This window comes from Miscanthus floridulus, chromosome 12 (genome assembly GCF_019320115.1).
Source record: "Miscanthus floridulus cultivar M001 chromosome 12, ASM1932011v1, whole genome shotgun sequence".
Taxonomy (NCBI): domain Eukaryota; kingdom Viridiplantae; phylum Streptophyta; class Magnoliopsida; order Poales; family Poaceae; genus Miscanthus; species Miscanthus floridulus.
The window spans coordinates 38,479,963-38,495,945 of NC_089591.1; the positions used below are offsets into that span (position 1 = coordinate 38,479,963).

Here is a 15,983-nt window from a genome sequence, read left to right on the forward strand (position 1 = left end):
GGCCATGACGCCGCTGAACTGTGTCCCCTTCTGGGAGTCCCCCTCATTCAGCTAGAGCCGCATCGAGTGGAGGTTGTCCTCCTTGGCCCTCCTCTACCAGCGTGGCATGATGAGGGGGTCTCCTCGTCTATGGCTGCACCGACTCCCTCTGCGCAACAGGTTGGAATTCTGCACGTGTTGGATGATGGCCCCAAGGCTCATGCGTGGGAGGGGCTGATGAAGCGGCGTGCCACCGTTGAGGAGCTGCTCATGTTCTTCTACCACTCCATCTCGAGCATGATGGCCCGAGCAAAGGAGTTCTTCAGACACTAGCGAGGGGTGTTCAACACCTATGAGGTACTGGCTTGCTGAACAATTATCAAATCGTTAATAGTGAGGGGAGTTACTTAGGCCTTCCCTATTTTTTGTGCATGCGCTGCTCCAATTCTCCCGGAAGAAGTCAGACCTCATCCAGGAGTGGGAGGGGAAGGTCGTCTCATTGGGGCCCTCCGCCGCACCCCCCCCCCCCCCCCCCCCCCCCCCCCCCCCCCCCCCCACGGAGGAGGAGGCTCCTGCCCGCCCTGTTGCCCCAGCATCCGCCGCACACTTGGATTGTGATGCTAATGGAAATGGTCATCCAAGAGTGTGATGAGGTGTGTTGTGTTGTGGGTCAAGCGGGAATGGAGGTGGTGACAGAGCGGGAGGCCAGGCACGCTATGGAAGCAAGGGCTAAAGCGCTCCAGCAAAAGGTGCCCGAGGTGGAGGAGGCATGTAGGACGGTCGAGGGTGTAGTCGCGGAGCTGAGGGCCTCCCTAGGGATTCTAGAGACCGTGAGGGAGGATGCCCATTCTGAGCTTTGCAACGCCTGACAGCTCATCACAGATGCGTCCTCTCTCTTCCTTCTTTCACATGCTTGGGGTAGGGCCTTCCGCTCCTAGTCATGTTGAACCCTACTTTCCCCTGTTACATGATGCAGGGCAGTGGGCAAACCTCATGGACGAGCATAGCAAGATCCTCATGCTAGAGGAGGCAGCGGAGAAGGGGCACAAGGAGCATGACCGCCTATGGCAAGAGCTGTAGGCGGAGGCGAGGGTCTTGGAGGAAGGCCAGATTGCCTTGGCGAAGCGTGAGCAGGATGTCGACGCGTCGAGGGTGGAGCTATAGGGGATCGCCACCTATGCATGGAGACGTGTGATGCTCTGTTCCCCTCGTCGCCCCTAGAGGGCCCCTACAACCTATTGGGCGCCTGCGCTCCATTCCGATGCGTATCCCCCGGGTCATCCGAGGTGCCGTCTGCCAAGGGGCCGCAGCGGCCTTGAATTTGGTGAAGCTCCAGCGCCCCCAAGTCGACCTGAGAGTCATGGCGTTGGGCATCTTCAAGGATGTACACTTCTGACAAGGCCCTAGAGGAAACGAAAGATGTCATAGCCCCCTTGATATCCGCCGCCACGAGCATCGCTGATGACGGGTCGCTCCTGAGCGATGACTATCCGGACGAGGAGGAGGAGGCACCTACCCTGTTGATCCCTCGGCTCCCCCATGACCTATATGAAATTCAGTTTTGTAAAACTCGTATTGTAATTTGGTAGTTTAGCCCTTGAACAATGGAATACCGGGAGTACGCTGGTTCGCTAATCGTTATGCTTTTGTTACAGTCATACTTTTCCCCCTTCATGTCGATGGGTGACGTGTTTCTAGCGCCTGTGCCCCTAGGAGCCCGGTGGGTATCTGTGGTTAGCTCTGTTGGCATAGGTCGTGCCCGTTAGGCGCTAGGGCGTTAGCTTATCCCATTCGGTGGTCGTGAGAGGGAGCGAATAGGGTAGGACGATTCCCGGCCAAGGAGCGCGAGAGGAAAAAGGTTCACGTAGGGGGCTCCCCCAGCCTTGGTTGGGAGGTGGAGAATGCCCCACGACCCCACACCATTGCCCAGGGCAGGGTGAGATGAGGGACCATCGGAGCCGTGTTTCTCCTCCAAAAGTAGAACGATTGAGCAGCGTGCACGTGTCCCACCTTGGTGAACCGAGGAACCAGCACTAGAATACAGAGAGTAAATTGTAAAAGCTTTAGGGGCTCGAAAACTTAGCTATTTAGCCGACGAGGGCATTGGCTACTCCGTCGGGGTGATCGTCCCCTGCACGGCGTGTCCAGTGGGTGGGACTAGGAGACGCCCAAGCTACGACGTCATCCCGGCGACGGGTAGTGGGTGTTGGACAGTATGTAGAAGATTTGGTGGTGGTCTGACATGGTGGGGTTCAGGCCCAAACCATGCCGAATCTACTGAGCAAGAACCTCGAGATCTGCACCCAAGAGGCGCAGCGGAAGAGGCAGCGTCGAGGACTCGTTGTCCACCGACGCAACCCCTTGAGCGGACGGAGCTCGCCGTAGCAGTCGGCAACGTAGGCTAGGCTACCAAAGTTGAGGACATGGCCCAGGGCGAAAGGCGTCAGTTGTGATGGAGAACTCACTAGGGAAGCGGATGCTGCCATCTAGGGTGGCACCACTTGCTCCGGCGATGAGGTGGGTGGCTCCGACCACCGTACAGTAGGAATCACACTTGACGTGCTCCCCTACCTAGTGCGCCAGCTGTTGCAGGGTCAAAACCATGACAAGCATTGTTGTTCGTTGGGTGTCACTGAGTGTGTGTCTCTGGTGGCTCGGGTGGACTCAAGAACACAAAGAACAAAGAATGGACGCATGATTTATCCTAGTTCGGGCTATCGAGGCCCTACGTCCTATAGTGGATGATCCTTGTATTCAAGAGCACCCAAAATTGGGGGGGGGGTTACAACAGAGTGTAAGAGAGAGATTTGGCAGGGGATCGCTTGGTGCTGATCCTTGAGCTTCGTTGCCGGTGAGGTCTCCCCCTCGTCGGAGAGGAGGAAGACGATGGAAGAGGGGAGGAGCTCTCGATACTCCTCTCAAGGTGGCTCTACTCTCGGTGTAGAGCTCGAGTTGTTCGGTGAGGACTCGATGATCTTATTAGAATCATCCTCCCCCTCTCTAGGATCCGACCTCCCCTTATATATCGAGGTAGGTCGGGTACATGGTGGTTTAGGGGAGTTTAGTGTATGGTCTACATGCGTCGGAGTCCAGGAGGGTCTTGCAGCGTCGTGGATGGACCTTGGCATTGTCGTGGAGCCGAAGAAGCTCTAGGTGTCGTCCGACTCCTCTGTTCTAACACACTGAGTGTTAGGATCTGTCGGCTTGGACCGGTCTCCACCAGGTACACCTTATGGAGGGTTCTTGGTAGTGAAGGCATCTGGCTTGAGGGGCTGATGAGCGGGCCTTGAAGCCCCCGAACCCCTAAAGCTAGCGAGGGGATTTGTCCCTTTGTGTCATGTCCTGTGCGTGACCTTGTCGGAGGAGTGGTTGATAGCACCGCATCCGTTGGGTAACGCTGGGGAGCCCCCGAGCCTTGGACGCTCGGGGCGCCTGTCTCTAGCTCAGACCATGGCTAGCGCTGAAGGCCGAGAGGGGGCCAAGGATCGGGTTCAAACTCCGGTCGATCGGGAGCCTGAGACTCGGACGAGTCCCCGAGTCCCGAGCAGACGCGGAGGGCGTGCTCGGACTCGGCCCAATCCTTAACTGGAAGGTGCATGAGAGTGCACTTGAGGGGTGTAGCCCCCCGAGCCCCTGGGAGATCTTGGAGGGATCGGTCGGGGGTCTCTTGGTTGGGAACCTTTGATCTCGAGGCTTAACATACCCCTATGTTAGGATCTCGTCAATGGGGCTTCTCAGGGGACGTCATAGTCGACGCTGAGGGTTGGTGTCACCAGATGGCTTCGCAATCATCCCTATGTCTTGCAAGATATATAAGAGACACAATACCCTCACCGAGGAGGTCTGGGTGAGGATACAAGCAAGCCTAGCGAAGGTATTCGGAGGCTCGAGCCCTCTGGCCCACTGTTGCTGGCGGAGGTTGTAGTGATGGGTCAGAAAGCGGGGGCCACGAGGGTCTCTCTGCTTGGTGGCATGGTGTTGTGATCGGGAATCCTTGGTGACCAGCGCTGGCGAGGGCCACGTCCCAGCCAAGGAGGAGGCGTAGTGGTGGCACGAGGGGCATTCCCCTAACAAGTTGTCATAAAATCTACAGTTTTTTGAAATCGATGGGTGAACACAATACAAACAACATTAAAAAGACTAAAAGAGCATAACCAATGCCAAAAGCTCTCACACAAGGTGAGGTCTAGGAAAGTAAAATTGTACACGTGTACCCTTGCATAATAATTAACTCTGCATGGAGATTGGTTGAAATTTAAAACCTTAAGATTATGGCCCTTTTGTTAGAGCTCCGGATGGCTCTGGCTCGGACTCCTCCGTGCATGGTAGCAAGGAGCTATTTTTCTCTCTCATCTCAAAAGTTAGTAAAATCACTATTTTTTTGCTTCACCAACTCTGGCTCCTCCATGCACTGTAACAAGGAGCCACAACTATTTGGCGCTATGCCAAACAAGACAAGTGGAAAGACTAGCTCTAAGATATCTGTGTGTGCCTCTTTTTTATTATCTTGATCTAACATTAAAATTTTCTTTTCCAAAGTGCACCAACAACCATCTGATAGAAAGGCCCGTAGGCTGCAAATATATGTTTTATGTTTATTGAAGCCTTGAAGGCATGTGAAGGTTCTCAGAATAATGTGTTCTTTGCCAAGTTGTTATAGGTGCAATTATGTGTGTATATATGGCCCCCAATTTGTCTATGCATCCTATGACCAATTGGATTCCTAGTCGTCGGAGCCAGCCTTGATATCGAGTCTGTTTCATTCGTTCGACGTGCTGACAGCTGACTTTTCAGTTAAAGTATAATGAATCAAGACCAAAGTATAATGTACATAGGATCTGCACTGGGTCAACCACGTAACAGCAATTATTGGAGCTAAACAAGTCTCATCACATTGTAAACTATTGTGGAAGTGCCTCATTGGCGACTGCCATAGATTAATAGTTTCGTAGTAATCATTGGCTATATAGTACAGGCTGCGGTAAGAAGAAACACTTGGTTGTTGGGCAAATACGCTAATCAGTATGATTACTGCATTAAAAACTCAATGATTTCGTTGACAATAATTAAGAAGTTACCATGCTTGCAATTTAATATTAGCTGGTGACTATTTTAATTTTTTCCATCTTTTTGCATATGCTAATAGCATAGAAAAATATTGTTTTATTATTTTAGCTAATACAAAGTTAAAAAATTAACAATCTCGCCTCCAAGCAAAACTTAAAGGAACAGAGAAGAAAGGACAGCAAAACCTGAAGGTAAGGAGTTCCTATGTTTGTCATCTCTACTCCCACCGTTCCAAATTATAGGATGTTTTGGTATTCCTAAATACATAATTTTTTTCTATACATACATACATACATACATACATATATATATATATATATATATATATATATATATATATATATATATACATTTTAAAAATAATGTACCTAAAAACCCAAAGCTTCTTATAATTTAGAACCAATGGAGTATATGGAAAAAAAAACATACAGAAAGCACATCTTTCGTTAGGAATGAGGCCATGTTCTTATTAAAATAGCAGAGAATGGTGCATGAAAAGCTAGGGTTACGCTGAGGACAAGCACTATAAGCCATTTTCATATAGTTACAAAAACACCTTGTGATCGAAATGAGCAACTAATTGTTTGTTGCATTTTGTTTTGTACTACACTTTTTATTCTGGAAAAATATATATATGAATTTTTGTCATTGTCACTGACCTTGTATACATCATCATTTCGAAGTCCAGGCAAATTTTTTGTACTTCTAGGATCGAGTACATACATACTGCCACTAATCACAAATATTCGTGGTATATTCCACATAGATGGTGCATGCCATTTAAGTACCTTAATATACTAGAAAAGAATTTTATCATTTACATTTAAAACAAATCTAACCGTGAAAGTACCTAGACCCTCAGGAGCAGAAAATCAAATCTTGACACACATAGAACTTTTGTATACAAAACATATGGACTTGCCTCTATTAAATCATACATTTCCACTTTTTATCTTCCATGTAACACCCTGCACTCAGTGTTATCCTAATAAAAATTAAACGGTAAACGGTTGATTGCTTGGCGCCTAGCCATTATTGGGCCTAAACTGCCACTTCAGTAGGATAAACGGTTGATTTAAATAGAAACGGCGTACCACTGTATAGCATTTAAGCTGTAAATGGGCTAAATGATTGTTTAGGCAGATAGTGCCTGCACTACATAAACACACACATATAAGATGAATGCCCCTTCCATGTCTACAAAAGCAGCATAAGGTAAACGTTTCGTGGAAGCCCTAGAAGTTTCGAGCTTTACAAATGGCTCTTGAAACTAATAAACAGAATCCTAGAGAAGCCAAAAAACTTGGTGCAAAATTTCAGCGTCATGACTCCCTATATGGGGATGCTGAAAGAGTATCAGACACTGGATATCATGCCTCTGAGGTATGCTTCTTATCCCATAATTTGTTCTCTAGTGTTATATTATATATCGCTTGTATAGCATGAACTTACTATTTGGATTAGCAAAAGATTTAGGGAAGAATAAACAGCTATGTTCATAACTTGCATCTGATCCTAGAACATACTCTCTCTCTCTCTCCCCCCTCCTTGCGAGTATAAGAACACAGAGATGACATACAAGGATAACACAGTCAACAATATACTAAAACAAACTAAAATTTCAAGTTAACTCCTTATTTCAATTCAAAGAAACATATATTTATTCATCCACCAACTTTGATTCGGTTTCTCTGTAAAAATCGCCTGTTGCAGCAGACGATGAGTTTCTATATGATATTCTTGTTCAAAGAAGAGATAAAGCTTTTTGACACTATAGATTAAATGGGTTCTTGAGCACTGTGAACACACAATGAGTTTCTATATGATACTCAATCCATGAAGTAAAGGATTGAAACAAACATTCAAGTCATAATATCTATGATCTACAAAACAATAGTTATATTTGAACTATGCTGTGGATTAGATATTCATACTTACTACATATATTCACTACATGAGACAGGATAGTTGGGCTCGAACGTTGCATTTGGCATTCCAGTGCAGTGGAATGATATATGGTGACATAGGCACATCACCGCTGTATGTGTATGCAAGCACCTTTACAAGTGGCATCAGCAATGTTGATGACCTCTATGGAGTCCTGTCACTTATTCTTTACAGCATAATTCTTCTACCTATGATCAAGTATGTCTTCATTGTTCTGTATGCAAATGACAACGGCGATGGTAAGTTTTCCTTATCTAAGAATCCTTTAGATTCCAGTTCGCTGGAGAAATTACTCTCGTTAACCTTCAGCTTGTTTAATTTCCTTTCTTTAATAATATGATGAGATGGGAATCAACTACATGTCAAGAAGCATTATATTTCATCCTCAGATGTTTCCAGACAAGGAAAAAAATGATTCTGTACATTTCTATATATGAATATGAGTATTATTTATTCTTAGCACTTTTCTGCTAGATCAAGGAACAGGTATACATAAAAACTGGGCTCCACTATACGAAATGGTTACAATAATGCCTTGTGGAAAACAGATTATTGTTTCATATATCATATACAGTTCTTGCTACACCGGCCTTACAAGAACATAATCTTGTAGGTGGCACATTTGCACTTTACTCATTGATATCGCGGTATGCAAAAGTGAGCTTGATTCCAAATCAGCAAGCAGACGATGCAATGGTCTCAAACTATGTCCTAGAAACAGTATCAGCCCCTATGAAGAGGGCTCAATGGACGAAAAAGATGCTGGAAAGTAGCATGGTGGCTAAGGTTGCCATTTTCCTCCTTACCATACTAGGCACCTCAATGGTTATCAGCGATGGTGTTTTGACCCCAGCAATATCCGGTAACTATAACTGGAACTTCAAGTGATGCCTTTTACTGGTTATTCTCATGGTTTCAGTTGTATCTGTGAGTTCATACAAGTAATGAAGTAGTAGCAGTAAAGTACATGTAATAATTAATGAAGGCATGCTAAATATCCTTTACTCCTTCAGTGGCACATTTATAAAGCATAGTTTTAAAGTTGGCAAACATTTTTTTCTTGTTAACGAAGATTTGCACATTGACATGCTGGCTATGATCTATCTGTGCTAGTGAGTCATTCCTTGCCAAATAAGATATGTCAAAATGACGTGATCTATGTTTTGTGGATGTGTTTCAGTGCTCTCTGCAGTGAGTGGTCTCCAAGAGAAAGCACCTCAGCTGAAACAGGGTAAGAGCTATTTGACTTGATTGTAGAACAAAAGCATAAAAAATGAAAATACGAAGGGCAGCTTCAGAAAAGTTGAAAGAATCCTTGCACATACTAACTTAACAGGAATTATTTGTCACTCAAGTATTTGATTTGATAGAATATCTTGTAATGTGCAGACAAACTTGTAAAACCATTTGTTTGGTTTGAAGGCCAGGTTTCTCTGTGCACAAGAGCATCTGTCCACCTTGGTGGCGAGCTGTTTGGTCACCAGCCACTGGCCGTGATAGCTGCAAAACTAAAAACAATGTACACAGTAATAAGTTCGAAAGTGCATGATCAGCATTTTTGCCATGACACACATGTCTTCTCACAGAAAGAAAACGCCAATGTTGCCGTCTTAGTTCCCCACTAGCATTGCCCGCCAGGTCGTTGTCGTAGCTCGCTGCTCATGCATCCTGCTAGCCACTAGCGCAGGCCTGACTGTGGTTGCCGTCGTTGCTTCCCCACCCGAGCAGGGAGCAGGGCCACTCTGTGGGTTCGGTTGCTGCTTGCTCTGCTGGCATGACACACAAAAAGAAATAAGTATAGCAATGATGTATATGGACAGGGAGCATATTTTATTATTAAAAGGAAAAACAACAAAGTGGTTTCCTACTACTATAACTCTCATGTCATCACTAACAAAAATTTCTTTGGGTTTCATTTTTCTATTCTTACTCGGCAGAGCAAATGGTATGGATCTCTGTTGCCATTCTGGTGGTGCTGTTTGCTGTTCAGCGTTTTGGCACAGACAAAGTTGGCTATTCATTTGCACCCATTATTCTGATGTGGTTCATGTTCATTGGTGGCATTGGAATTTACAACTTAATCAAATACGACATCGGTGTTCTGAGAGCTTTCTATCCAAAATACATCGTAGACTACTTCAAAACGAATGGAAAGGATGCATGGATCTCCCTTGGGGGCATCCTTTTATGCTTTACAGGTGACTTTCAACGTATGTAAGCATATCACAAAATCAATTCCCTAACACCCTAACCCTCAATGGCACCAAAACAGGCACAGAAGCTATGTTTGCTGATCTAGGCCATTTCAACATAAGGTCAATTCAGGTATGTGTATGTTCTTTCTGAAACTAACATCAGAAATGGCTCCAGAGAAAGTCACGTTAAGGTTTCATTTGCATCTTGGTTATCCTTAAAAATAGTAACCAATAAAAAGTGCAGGAATTAATGTTAACCTTTTACATCTTATTATGCTGTGATTAACATAAGATGACAGCAATCGTGTTGTTTTATATTTCAGATCAGTTTCAGCTTTATTCTGTTCCCGTCAGTGTCATTAGCTTATATTGGTCAAGCGGCGTTCCTTCGTAAACACCCAGAACATGTTCTTGATACTTTCTATAAATCAATTCCAGGTAAATTATTCTTCCAGGTAAATTATTCAAGATGATGTAGTGCCTCAATTCCATCTTTTGTTTGAATCAAACACAATTGTATCTTGTTTGCAGGACCAATGTTCTGGCCAACCTTCATAATTGCTGTCTCTGCTGCGATAATTGCAAGTCAGGCTATGATATCCGGTTCATTCGCAATCATTTCACAGTCACAAACATTGGGCTGCTTTCCAAGGGTCAAAGTACTCCACACCTCAAAACTTTATGAGGGGCAGGTGTACATTCCGGAGATAAACTTTGTTCTTGGGTTGCTTTGTGTGATAGTAACATTTGGTTTCAAGACAACGACTAATATTGGCAACGCATATGGTAAGACAAATGTGAATCCTATACTACTCTGCTTTGTGAAACATGACACCGAGTTAATTCTGTGCAGGAATTTGTGTTACTTCTGTGATGGTTATTACAACTATTCTGCTTGTAATTGTGATGCTTCTCATATGGAGGGTGAGCATTTGGCTGATAATACCCTTCTGCCTGGTATTTGGTTCCATAGAGCTTGTCTATCTTTCTTCAGTTCTATACAAATTCAAACAAGGGGGTTACCTACCTATTGTGACTGCAGCAGTTCTGCTGACGATCATGGGTGTTTAGCATTATGTCCACGTAAAGAAATACTGGTACGAGCTTGAGCACATAGTTACAAATGAAGATATGCAAGAACTCATTCAAGCACATGACGTAAAAAGAACTCCTGGGGTAGGCTTCCTCTATACAGAATTAGTGCAGGGTGTCCCACCAATTTTCCCCCACCTCATTGAGAAAATACCCTTTGTTCATTCAATCCTAGTGTTTGTTTCCATTAAACACCTGCCGATCCCTCATGTTGAGGTTTCAGAACGATTCCGCTTCAGGAAAGTTGAGTCAAGAACCTCCCGGATGTTTCGGTGTGTGGCACGATATGGGTACAGTGATACCATAGAAGGGGCTAAGGAATTTTCTGCTTCCCTTGTTGAAGGACTCCAATCATATATTGAAGAAGGGCATTTTATCACAAACATGCAAATTCAGGAAACTGAGGCTGAAGCAACCTCCATCACAGATAGTAACACAAGAACACGTAAAGCCAGCGGCTCCACAGTGTACATTGAAGAGGCACTGACGCAAAGTGAAACTACAGATCTCACCCAACCTCCCATAAGCAGCTACTCAGCGCACTCATCTGGAAGGATTAGCGAAGACCAATCCCGCACAATTGCACGAGAAAAACAATTTATTCAGAGGGAGCTGCAGAAAGGAGTGGTCTATATTCTTGGAGAAACTGAAATCAGGGCAGGATCAAATTCTTCCTTTTTCAAAAAGATTGTTGTCAACTACATGTACTCATTCCTGAGGAAGAACTTCAGGCAAGGGGAGAAGGCTTTTGCAATCCCAAGGCAGAAGTTGCTCAAAGTGGGAATGGTATATGAAATTTAAGCATCATGAAGAGACTACTGCAGAGGGAGCTGCATTAGTTTCACCAACACAGGTTTGTGTTTGGTTTTCTTTATTAAGCACATATTGCACTTCCCTGGCAGGCAGTGTCCCTGGCAACATGATTTATGTGTGTGTTGATAAGCTTGTGATGCTATAAACAATGTGTTGGCGTGTTACATGAAGACCTGTATCGTGTGTCCGGAAATACACCTACACCCTAGGGTAGGCCTGTTTGTTATTTTTCGCACGAATGTAATCGTAGGCTTTGTTGCTTCGTATGGTACACCTGCCTATATGTACTGAACACATTCGATGCAATACTTGTGTGTTTTCATCCATCATTTACTCATGTTTTCACAATGTATGCCAATGAATCTATGCACTTTAAGTGATGTACTAAAGTGTTAAATAAGCTTTTTTTTTTTGAAAACTTGGAGTCCTCGAACAACTATATTTTCTCGGGTCTAAAAGGGGAAAATAAGCATTGCACCTTAAGCAGCAGTATTCCTGTGTCTATAACAAAAAACGTATTCCCACATAGGCCTAAGCACTTTTGCTCAAACTCTAAGGCACATCAACATTTCATTTCTAGTTGATATACCCCGCTGAATCACCGACCATCAGTATAAAACAAATCACATAAATGGAAAAGACAGGAGAGAAGAACAAACTAACAATCACATAATAAACCAAATCGATTAAGAATCGTGGCAGGGAGGACGTACTGTAGAATGGCCGATGCAGCACTCACGAGCGGCCACAACGCGAGGCATGCGTCCCCAACTCCCCATTGATGCGCCTCTCCTCCCTCTCGGACATCGTCGAACGACTTCCGACCACGACCAACCAGGGGACGAACGCTCTATGAAATGAATCGCTTGCCCGGACAGGCGGAGACTGATGCCAAGAAATGAATGCACAAAGAGAGGATTAGATGGGAAAGAAATGTGTGTAAACCTGATCGGTGTTTGGGGCCTCTGAAGACTGAAGTCAGTGTCTCTACGTACCCAGTGCTTTCTCTCAACGTGAACAAAAGGATCTTTCTCGTGCCCAATTGCGTTCCAGAACACTGGAGTGTTTTAGAGCTGCTATTTTTGCTTCACGTTTTTGCTTTTGCTTTGTCCCTGTACCTCTTTCTCCTTTATAGTAACATGGTCCTGTTTGGTTTCTACAGGCCTCCTAAAATTCCTGGCACACCGAATATTTAGACACATGCATGGAGTATTAAATATAGACTAATTACGAAAGTAATTACACAACTTGCGACTAATTTGCGAGATAAATCTTTTAAGCCTAATTAGTTCATGATTTGACAACGTGGTGCTACAGTAACCATGTGCTAATAATAGCTTAATTAGGCTTAAAAAATCGGCTCGTAAATTAGCCTTCATCTATGTAATTGGTTTTGTAATTAATATATATTTAATGCTCTTTATTAGTATCTAAACATTCGATGTGACATGAATTTTAGGAACGACTAATGAACCAAACACCCCCTATATATACTTGTGCCTGGCTGGTCTCCTGCAAGTCCTTTTAAAGAATGATAATTATATGGTGTCCATCTCGTGACCCGCGCCTGGACGCAGCCCCACATGTGGCTCCATCTCCTATAAAAAAATCCCCACTCATCCGCTCACCCCGTGCCCTGAGCCCATGACGCAAGATTCCGCCTCCGACTTCGAGCGTGAACGCTACCGCCCCGAGCGTCGAGGCCAAGCCGCCCAAGAGGCACCCCGCTGGCCGCTCCTCATGCCCTCTCCTAGGCTTGGTGCTCGTCACCGAGCCAGGCTGCGTGTATGGCCACGTGGCCGCTCATCCACCGGGCCCCTTCCCCCACCGTGTCGTGCCCTTCCTCCCACCGCAAAGACCCAAGCTTGCTGGCTACCACAGTTCCCCACCAGGTAGGTCATGGCCATCAGCGACACAGTGTTTTTCAAGTGTTTTAGGCGTTTTAAAATTATGTTTCAAGTGTTTTATCTCGATATTTCAAAAGTAGATCTGGATGTTGCATATATTGCAATGACAATATGCGCATGTTGCAAGCCTATGTTTCAGATGTCTCAGATGTATGTTAAGTGTTTCGTCTGGATGTTACATATGTTGTTGTGGTTCTACCGGCATGTTTCAAGCGTATGTTTCAAGTGTTTCATATGTTTCATATTTTATGTTACAAGTGTTTCATCTGGGTGTTGTAAAAGTAGATCTGGATGTTGCATATGTTGCATGCCTATACACGCATATTTCAAGTGTTTCATCTGTTTCGTATGTTGCAAATGTTTCATCTGGATATTTCAAAAGTAGATCATGATGTTGCAGGGCGTGGCTGGTGGCTGTCGCTGCTGCTGCTGCTGGGGCACAGCCGCCCCACGTGGTTTCTCTTGCGGGGCGCGGGTCCTGCGATGGACGCAGACGCTAGTGCTGGGGCGGGATGCGGGACGCGGGGTGGGATGCGGATGCTAGAGTGACGCAGGTGTGAGAGCCACGTCTGGACGCGAAGTTCCGTCCGGACGTCCGGACGCTAGGCCTTCTGTTTAAAAAAATAAAAAAAGTTGTGTTTCAAAACAGTGGACCACTGGTTTCACCGTAGCACAATCGTTTAGGACTGTAATGGACATAGAACATAATTTCACATGGCAGTTTACTTGCGTGAGTGGGCAAGGATTAGCAAGAGTTGGTACATAGGCACATCACATTAGTGACGAGAGCATGTGGCGAGTGTTAATCATAGTTACCTAACTCACCTTCGAAATGGAGACAAGTTGAACTAAAAAGAGGTACTCATTTAGTGTTTTTTTTTTGGAAACCTAGTATAGTCGCACACTTATGTATGAGCACTCCGAAGGACTAAGCTAGATTGATAAATTTTGAGAACGAATTCATCGTAGACGGTCAATGGACATATCACCTACCATCTTAGTTTTTCCTTAAGTCAAATGTGTCTTTTAGCTTTTGTTTAGTTAATAGAAAAAAGTATTCACTTAATAAATGTAGAGAAGTTTAGCTTCCCAACAAATCTTGAGATTAACGAAATCACCATAGACGTATCGCTATCGACGAGCATATCACCCGTCATCTTAGTTTTTTCCTAAGTCAAATGTCTTTTAACTTTTATTTAGTTATAGAAAAATGTAGTCACTTAATAAATGTAGAGAAGTTTGACTTAGGACAAAAAATGAAAACAAACTAGTATATTTTAAAGTGCAGAGAATACATGATTGCAAACCATGCAGCATGAAAATACACTGATGATTTGGTAACGTAACGTGTACTTTGTGTCCTTCTGAACCACTTCAATCCCTATTATTCTATTAGATCTATAATTAACAGGATAAAGACAAGAATTATTTTCTTTTGTGTGGTTCCGATTAAATAGCACCAATCATGAACTATTCTTTTTGTCTGCTGAAACAAGGAATAAGTCAAAGCTTCCAAGGTCAGAAAAGTTTTAATGTCAACTCTCAGTAGCACCTCATACTTTACTGGGAGGATGATTAAAATATACAACTACTAGACTCGTGATATGTCCGTACATTAGGACAAGACAATCCGTTCCATGGAGAAAATGATAAGGTTATTTTAAATTATCTCATTCCCTACAAACAGTACGCATGTACACTAATATATGTGCGCGTATTAATCGGCTAATACGGAGGTGAAAGGACGTGGAGAATAATAAAGGATAAGCACATGGTTTTCAATACAAATATACATGAAAGAAAGAATATTTAAAAGTTGTTGAGGTGATTTGAAAATAGTTTAGGATTTCTGATGCAAAATTACCGGTGAGAGTTGAAAAACGGTTAGATGATTTCAACAAACATGCTCTCACCTTTTTTTAGCCACTTGTATAACTCATTGATTTACCATTTGTTCTTTTGTAAATTATTGAAGATGAAGTAAAAATATTTACAAATTTTGTTCCAATAATAAGTTGTCTTAGTTTTGTGCAAAGTCAGGACAAAAATATATTTCCTTTAGTTAAATTTAGAGAAGATTGGTTTGTGACAAAAATTAAAACCACCTATATATTTTGAAGCGGAGAGAATACATGATTGCAAACCATGAAGTATGAAAATACGCTTATTATGTGGTAATGTAGTGTGTACTTGTGATGATAACATTGCAGTCCTGAACCACCTCATGGAAGGTTCAAATAATTTTCTATCACCGTCCTCGCTTGTGCCGCGGAAAGAGAAAAACAAGAATAACTTTCCTTAGAAATTGATAACCCCTAGTATATTATTCTATCTGATCTAGTATTAACAGGATAAAGACAAAACTTATTTTCTTTTTTGTGGTTCCGATTAAATGGCACCAATCATGAACTCTCTTGTTTGCTATAAAAACAAGGAATGAGTCAAAGCGTTGTTAAGGTCAGAAAGCTTCAAGGTCAACTCTCAGTAGCACCTGTTATTTTCCAATGTGAGGATGAATAAAAAGTCACTACTAGATTCGCAATATGTCCGTACATTAGTCCAGGACAATCCGTTCCACGGACCAGAGTGATAAGCTGTTTTAAATTATCTCGTTCTCCTGCAAACACACGTGTAAAGTTGCACAAATCACGAACCTCTTATGACTTGTTTAGTTCCCAAAATTTTGTAAAATTTTTCAAGATTCCCTGTCACATCAAATCTTTAGACGCATGCATAAAGCATTAAATATAAATAAAAAATAAAACTAATTATACAGTTTAGACGAAATTCACGAGACGAATCTTTTAAGCCTAATTAGACTATGATTGAACACTAATTGCCAAATAACAACGAAAGTGCTACAGTATCATTTCCCAAAAAATTTCGCCAACTAAACAAGGCCTTAGCTTAAATAATTCTAATGTAGACAATTGTGTACGACATATTGTCAATGGCACTGTTCGCTTCTCTTATAATCCGTACT

The 15,983-nt window shown here is 43.5% G+C and overlaps 1 pseudogene; it reads left to right on the forward strand.

Annotated features, from left to right (window-relative positions):
* Positions 1 to 6,303: 6,303 nt before the first annotated feature.
* LOC136497521 (potassium transporter 19-like) lies at positions 6,304 to 11,081 on the forward strand (annotated as a pseudogene).
* The last annotated feature ends 4,902 nt before the right edge of the window (positions 11,082 to 15,983 follow it).